Genomic DNA, 8,191 nt, shown 5'->3' on the forward strand with positions numbered 1-8,191 from the left:
ATAAATTGAAATAACCTCAAATCATACCTCATTGGTACTTTTTCAATAAGGTACACTTGCAATCCTATTCGCTTCTTGTCAAAACAAGTCAAAATAATTGTTTGATCAAAACATCATATATAAACATATCACATCCGGTTAGCTCAAGACACACCATCATAAATCACATGTAACTATCATAAACCAGAATCATAGATCAAATGTAATTATCATATACCATAATCATAAATCATATGCATGATAAAATGAAATAAAATGATGATACTTATCCTTTCATCAATTCTTAGCTTCTACCTTTGCCTTTATTCCATATGCACTCCGGATCGGTTGCCACACCAGACAAACACTCAGTGCCTTCTCCTAAACCATGTGCACATACACATAGTGTGCATCAGACACATACAACTACACATGTAATACAAAACCATGTAATACATGCATCTACGCCAGTACCACATGTACACAGTACCACCTGTACACTGCACAACGTGTGCACAACAACACATGTACACGACACCACCTGCACAACGTGTACACAACGCCACATGTACACTGCACCACTGTACAATATGTACACAATACCACATGTACATAGTGCCACACACACGACATGCACGTGACACCATATGTACACAACGTTACATGCACGACATGTACACAACATCATCTGCACACAACGCCACTTGTACAACATGTACACAACACCACATGCACAAAACACCACTTGTATGATCATGCACAAAACACCATATGTACATACCGCCACATGTACAACATGCATGTAACACCACTTGTACATAGCACTGCATATCCAACATGTACATAGCATCATTTGTACACAACACCGCATATGCAACATGCACAGAGCACCATATGCACACAACGTCGCATATACATAATGTGCACAATATAATATGTACATAGCACTGCATATCCAACATCTACATTCACATAACATCATGTGCACAACAATAGTACTACATGTTGGACACCTAATCCTAAAGGGTTAGTGTGGAAGCCGAAAAGACTAAGCAGTCCAAGAGACCTTGGGATCTGAAACCCAAGAGTCAGATATTGTACTATAAATGTAAATCAATTGTTAATAAAAATGGTACTGCATGATTTATCTTTCCTATTCTCTTTCGCTATCCATGTGTGTTTAACATGGTATCAGAGCAGGTACGTTCATAATCTACTCAATCTTTTGTGAGCCACTTGTTTTTGTGTGGCCTGTGTAAACCTACGAATCTATTATACGCTGGTTGTATATGTAAGATGGTGATGGCACATATATTTTGACTAATAACCTATGGTGTAGTGACAACATGTGTGTATGTATTTTTGCGCTGAATGAGTTTTAAAGACCGTAAACTATGCTTTGTCAATGATGTGTTGAATTATTTCGAAGGCCGTAAATGCATTGTGAATTCCATAAATAAAATAAAAATAAAAAATGCGCATCCCTGTGTCTCCAGTTATTTTCATTCATTCGAATTAGGATTGGACGGTGGATACTTATTTTCGGATTTTGAGATTGACAGTTTGGAAGGATATTTTAATTGTAACGTTGTAGAATCTGGTTGCTTTCTGCATTTGGGCAGTGACTAAGGTGGTGTGGTTAATGTTCTGTCCAACCTTCAATAAACGCTCTGTCTTCAGTGTCAGTGTTTCATAAACAGAGCAGAGAGATATATGGTGGTTCCGAATCCCGATTTACAGTGGAGACTTTTGAATTGCATCCGCCGGGCTTCGTCTCTTCTTCCTTTTGTTTTATTCCCGAAAAAAAAAAATACAATTTGGTCTCTGTGCGTTTTGAACTTTGGATTCCTGACAGGTTCGAGCTATGATGGGAGCGGAAGCTACAGTGGCGCTGCATGTTTTGCTGCTGTTATGACAGGCAAGGGAGAAAGTTGGTCGAATGGTGTCAGGAAATAGAAACGCCCCTCTGCCCATCATATCCGCATTATGTCTCTGCCATTCTGCACTGTTCTTCTAAGAAAAACGCCTTTGTCCATCATATTCGCATCATAGCAGCGTTTTCTCCATCGAAGCATTCTCCAACGGACGGCAGCTTTCCTTATTCCTCGCCTTTCACATGATAAAAAGATATTTCTATTGGCACATATTCCTGTCTCAATAAATGAACACAACACCTCTAAGATTTCATCTTGAAACGCATTTGCATGCTCATGGGCAGTAGATATAGTGATACCTAATTGATCTCCATAATCCCCATTCTGCTTTTTCAGGTTCCATTTTCACAACTTCCGCAAAGCCAGCAAGAGCTTCCCAGGTCGTCCTTAATTGTGCCGATGCAGAAAATTTCTGTTGCATCAACACGAGTACCAACAATTTTCAGTCGCACTTCAGTGTCTCTCTGTATTCTCACAGATCCATCAGAAGTGGTATAACTAGGAGTGTCTCCAGCTTGGAACTCCATATCATCTGGTATCATATGATTAGAAACAAAGATTTGAACAGGTCCCGCTTCAGCAAAGAATCCCATCTTATTCACCATTGTGACCACAGCTTCCAAATCTCCCCTTTAAAAGGTCTGAAAATCACACACTGGTATTTGACTGGGAATGTAACAAATCCAGTCCCCTCTCGAATAAGTCCCTTTCCAATGTTCTCGACACCAGTTATTGCAACTACGAATCCATAGCGGCCACTACAAGTTCCTTCGACATCCTGCATGAGCTTAGAGACGAGCTTGTCGCGCAAGTGAGGCCCGAAGTGGCGGGGATGCAGCTGCATATTCCGCTCTAGCACTATGTGGAAAAACATTCCGGGGTTTAAACACCGTCTGTTGCAAAGGTGAATGCTCTCACTGTTATTTCATACCTCCCTACCTTGGGACCGGCGATTGCAGAATATCTGAGGGATGCAAGCACACCTGTACGACTTGCTGCAGAACGCTGTGCTCTGCATGTTTTCCAGCTAACAAAAGGCATGGAAAATTTCCATGCTGCGCAAAAGTATATCAGTGGTCTTGATGCTAGACGCATCGCAAAGCAACCAGAACTAAGTGATTCAACTGAAGATGATATCGTTGGCGCTTGATGTAAATACAAACTCTGTTTCCAATATTTTGTTTGTAATTTATTATTTTTGGGAATAGTGGCAACAGTTCATGTGTGAGGGAAATAATAGCGGCTTTTGAGTGTTAAGCATCATTCGTATTATAAAGTGCTGGGTCACAACCCGGCCATGTTATCCTGGAATCCCGAGACAAGATGCCATAACACCAGGGAACTCCAGACTGTTAGATGGAGCTCACATATCGAATTAAAATACGTTCTATCCCAACAAAGGGCAGTAATCAAATGCGGGCTAACGGAATTTCACACATCCCCATGTCCCTTTTGATGGGCATTGACTTCTTGTTGTATCTCGACACAGATATCAACATATATTCCTCTGTCTGATATGTCAACCATAGCTTTTGCTTTTCAAAGTCAATTCTGTACTTCTTTCTCAGTGCTCTGCAGACTCATGATGCCTCGGAATAATGTGCTCTATGCTTAACATTCTAATTCTTTGATACCTTGGGTTTTGAAGTTCTCATTCCCACCTTCTGTTAACATCATTGAAAGCAGACATGTCAGTGGGTTCCAGACAATAGCGAGAGTGCTTTCATCATTCTGAGCAGATAGAGTATAAGGTAGTGAGTTGTTTACAAAGCGTATCTTGGTATACCTGAGCATTTTAAGGGTGAAACATATCTATTGTATCTGTGTTGGAAGGACTTTGAGCCTCTCATTCTTGCTGTGAAATTTCTACAGAATTTAAAGAACAGAATCTCTGAAAGTCTGGTGATATTTGTATAATTTTGACAGTTTCAAGATATCTCTGGTTGATTTTTCCCTTTAAGCTATAGGGCTCTCTTGTGCAACTTGAAGATATTTAGCAGCTTACATTTTTCTGTGGGATTTGGAGATTTTTAAGGTGTAGAAAAATGGCTAAGATTGAAAGAATATTAGAATTATTGAGAACTCTAATCATGTCCACTACTAACAACACAGTCGAAGTTAACAAAGCCTCTCTTTCAGACATTCAAACATGTCTGCAATATGCACAAGAAAAGATAGAGTTTTTGCAGCTTGAATCACAGCTACAGCAAGAAGAGCTACATCAAAATAGACACCATTCTGAACCTGTTTTTATTCAGAACATTGAGACAACCACCCATCAGCAGCATGTTAATATTGTTCAAGTTCATTCAGATCCAGTACCCAATAAAGCAGCAATTGTACATACAGATGCAGAAACTCAATCTGCACTTTCCAAGCCCATCATCAGACCTTGGGAACAACTTGTCCACAACAAGCACAGAACTGGTCTTGGATATGACAAGGACTTGTCCTTTCATATTCCAGACTATGCCAAGCCCATTCAGTTTCAGAGTGCTGGATTCATTCATGACAGTTCACCTGCTCTTCATGACAGTTCAGCTTTAGCTGTTCCAGATTCTGCCCCTCTTCCACAGCAACAACAACAACAAAAACAACAGATCGTGAAATGCCAACACTGTGACCGAGTTGGCCATTTGAAAGATCACTGTTTTGATCTTCATCCATGTGAGCACTGTCATAAAACCAACCATTCTTCAAACAGATGCTTCAAAAACAAACGTCCTGCAAGAACAAAGATTCATCTTGGATGGATCGCTTCTTGGCAATGGGCATCAACAGCCAAGAAAATATTCCAAACACATGTCAGAACTTGTTCCAGAATATTGAACAGTCTTGCAGTTGAGTTTTCTCCATCTTCTCACCTTGTATCTGATAGGGGGGGAAATGATGGTCATCTACAAGCTTCAAAGTCACATCAAGCGAGCCTGAGCCACAACCTGCCACACCAGTTTCAGAGTTGTAGCCAGAGACAGATGCCCGTGAACACAGATTGAGAACACTTCCTCTAGCAGAAGACTCCAGCTTCTTGCCAGTTTTGGAAGAGTTCCAGGAATTGCATTAAGCATTCCAGAGTTGTTGGTTATCCTTAAACCATCACATGTTGAGACTTCCCTTTTCAGGTTGAAGTTTTACCTTTTATGCGGGGTGAGACCTCCCTTTTATGGTTGAAGGTTTCCCTCTTTAAAACAATAGGATCACTTCCTCTAGCAGAAAACTTCAGTTTCTTGCCAGTTTTGGAAGAGTTCCGGGAACTGCACTAAGCGTTCCAGTGTTGGTGGTCAACCTTAAACCACCGCCCTTTTTACCAACATTTCATAGAGCACATTCAGCCTAGTGCTGCCATGCATTTTTTTGCACATGTTGTATTACAACTCTCTTCTTGGACTCATACATAACCCTTCGGATTAAGGGGGGGAATGTTGGACACCTAATCCTAAAGGGTTAGTGTGGAAGCCGAAAAGACTAAGCAATCCAAGAGACCTTGGGATCTTAAACCCAAGAGTCAGATATTGTACTATAAATGTAAATCAATTGTTAATAAAAATGGTACTGCATGATTTATCTTTCCTATTCTCTTTCGCTGTCCATGTGTGTTTAACACTACACATCCATAAACACAATATCTCTTCTGAGCAACCTTGCTTCTAGTGTCTTATCAATGCTTGTCCCAGCATGTCTTTGACCACACTGCTTTCATTTCGCTATTGTATCCCTCGGTATATCTTTTCAATAACATAAGCATAGGCATAATACAAGCATACAATATAAATTCATATTCACGTGATACTGACCTCATATATTTGTCATGGCTACTCTTCCCACTTGATTCCTCATAGCTAGGAACATCTTCCTGCCATTCACCTGCATAAGCAATCATTCCTCCATAAGGATGATCCCTGATGAACTTGTCAAACAGTGACATAAATACATGGATACATGCATATATAATCATTAGCATAAAACAATCATCCTGTTAGACAACGATATACATGCATACATGTATACATATATAAACATCAACATAATCATGATCATAACATAATTACCAGATAACATAAAGTCTAGGTTAAGAGAACTTCCTTATTTGTGCACAACATGCACAACATTGAAAACCACAATTCCTAACTTAGTTAAGACATATGACACCTTAGATCCATTTACTTTACTTTTTTTGGTTAACTTTCCCATGTAGGTCCTGTCATCGTCCACTTACCACAATGGACCCAACCATTCCAACTGACTATCATATTCTTACCTTCTGCTCTGCTTATCATGCAACGAGTTTCATCTGAGTCATACATTTATTTTTGGGTACCACACAGCTCTCCCCAAGCTCAATTAACTTTCCTCTTTCCCAAATAATTCCCAGGACTCAAAACATAAAAGGCAATACCAAGAAACAACCAAGAAGAAAATCATGAAAACCAATAACAATAATATGACACCTCAACCAAAGTGGCATGATCATGCACTAGACACAATCAAAATCTCAAATCAAGTGCAAGCAAATCACAAAGACCAAAAGTGTTGGGAATAACACTGAGAGGGGGAGAGGGCGAGTGAATCAATATTATCAAATCAATAACTTTTTCACTTCATCATCAAATTTATATATGTACTTCAGCGAAGGGAACTCGAGTGTGCACGCAACTGTTCTTAAGGAAACCAGTGTATATCTAGTGAACTTATGATTCAGTTAATTCTTCATATGTTGATTTTTTATCAATGCATCAGTACTTTATTAACCATTTAAACAGTAACTTTCTGCAGTAATAACAGAATAAACCATCACACATAAGCAACACACATGAACACCAAGATTTAAGGTGGAAACCCAATGCAGGAGAAAAACCACTTGCTGTTGTCCTCTCTGTCTTCTTTTAATATAAGAAAAATTTGTTTACAATCTTGTATTGGTGCAGACTCATACCAGTATGCAGGTACCCACATGCAGAAGGCTGAAACTTTCTCTTGTTCTCTAGCTTCTACTGGAAGGGAGCTACAACACCCTAGCTATTGTACTAGCTGATATGTTTGCTAGTACGTAGGTGCCGACCTACAAAAGGCTCCAACTTTCACTCGTTCTCTAGCTGCTACTGGAAGGGAGCTCCAACCCCGTGGCTCTTGTACTGGCTGATATTTTTACCAGTACGTAGGTGCCGGCCTACAGACGGCTACGACCTTCTTTCTTCCTTTAGGGACCACGTTTCATAAATTTTCAAACAGGATACTCTTGGTACACAACAACACAATATGAAGGCCATGTTTCATCCAATTTTCATGCTGGACCCATCAACAACATTGAAGCTCAAAATCAATCACCACTGCAATAAAAATAATCACTAAAAATCCATCAACACTGAAGCAAATTACAATCAATCAATCTGAACATTAAGAACACTATCACCAGAACACAGAGCAAAACCCATAACTCTGCATCAACAACCAGAACCAACTGCAACTTCAAACACCATATTTCATAATGTATACGCTACTTCGAAGTGCCAAACTAGTGTGTATACGTGCCTTCGCCAAGGCTAACCAGCATATAGATATGTAAATACTAACTTAAAACTTCACAACTATTCCAGACTTCATTCATACCCAAAGCATAACATTTACAGAATAAAACATGTGTTAGCATTCAGATCTGGCCCATCCATTATCAGATCATACAATGATAAGTCATTTCAGGTTTCATGATCCTAATCCAACATTGTATCCAAAGGTGCACATGATATTTTAGATCATATCATTACCATGGCCCTTACAACATAAAATATACTTCAGATAGAAGTATTCACCAAAAACCCATTCACTTGCGCACCCGGCCCTTTGATCTTCTCCTCCTTATATACTTAGATCCTTTGTCAATACCTCGGACCAAAACCATAGTTATGTTGTTGGTATTCTTTGATGGTATCAATATTCTTTGCCGTGTTCATTACCATGGGTCAATACCATGGTAGGAACCCCTAGTATTCATTATCCTTAATTTTCCATCCCATACACAATTTTCCTTCTGTGAAAGCACATGCATGCGTATACGCTACTTTTGTTCTGTGAACCCGTGTGTATACGCTATTTGGACAGGGTGAATCAGCGTATACTTCTTAAAGCATTCTTTGTTTTCAATCTCTAGAGTCTGATCTATAATCCTTTGTTGTTAACATGTCGCATTAGGAACTGCCATCGTTCATCATATATGTGAGTTGCCATCAAGGACAACACTTGTATCATAATGCCAACAATCTTCCCCTTTTTCTTGATGGAAA

At 39.5% G+C, this 8,191-nt stretch overlaps 1 pseudogene; it reads right to left on the minus strand.

Moving 5' to 3' along the window:
- Positions 1-2,245: 2,245 nt before the first annotated feature.
- LOC149180775 (DNA-directed RNA polymerase II subunit RPB7 pseudogene) lies at positions 2,246-2,787 on the minus strand (annotated as a pseudogene).
- Positions 2,788-8,191: the final 5,404 nt, after the last annotated feature.

The sequence above is a fragment of the Pinus tabuliformis genome, chromosome 3_2 (genome assembly GCF_031772625.1).
Source record: "Pinus tabuliformis cultivar Carrire ecotype Pingquan chromosome 3_2, CPIR1, whole genome shotgun sequence".
NCBI classification, from domain to species: Eukaryota; Viridiplantae; Streptophyta; class Pinopsida; order Pinales; family Pinaceae; genus Pinus; species Pinus tabuliformis.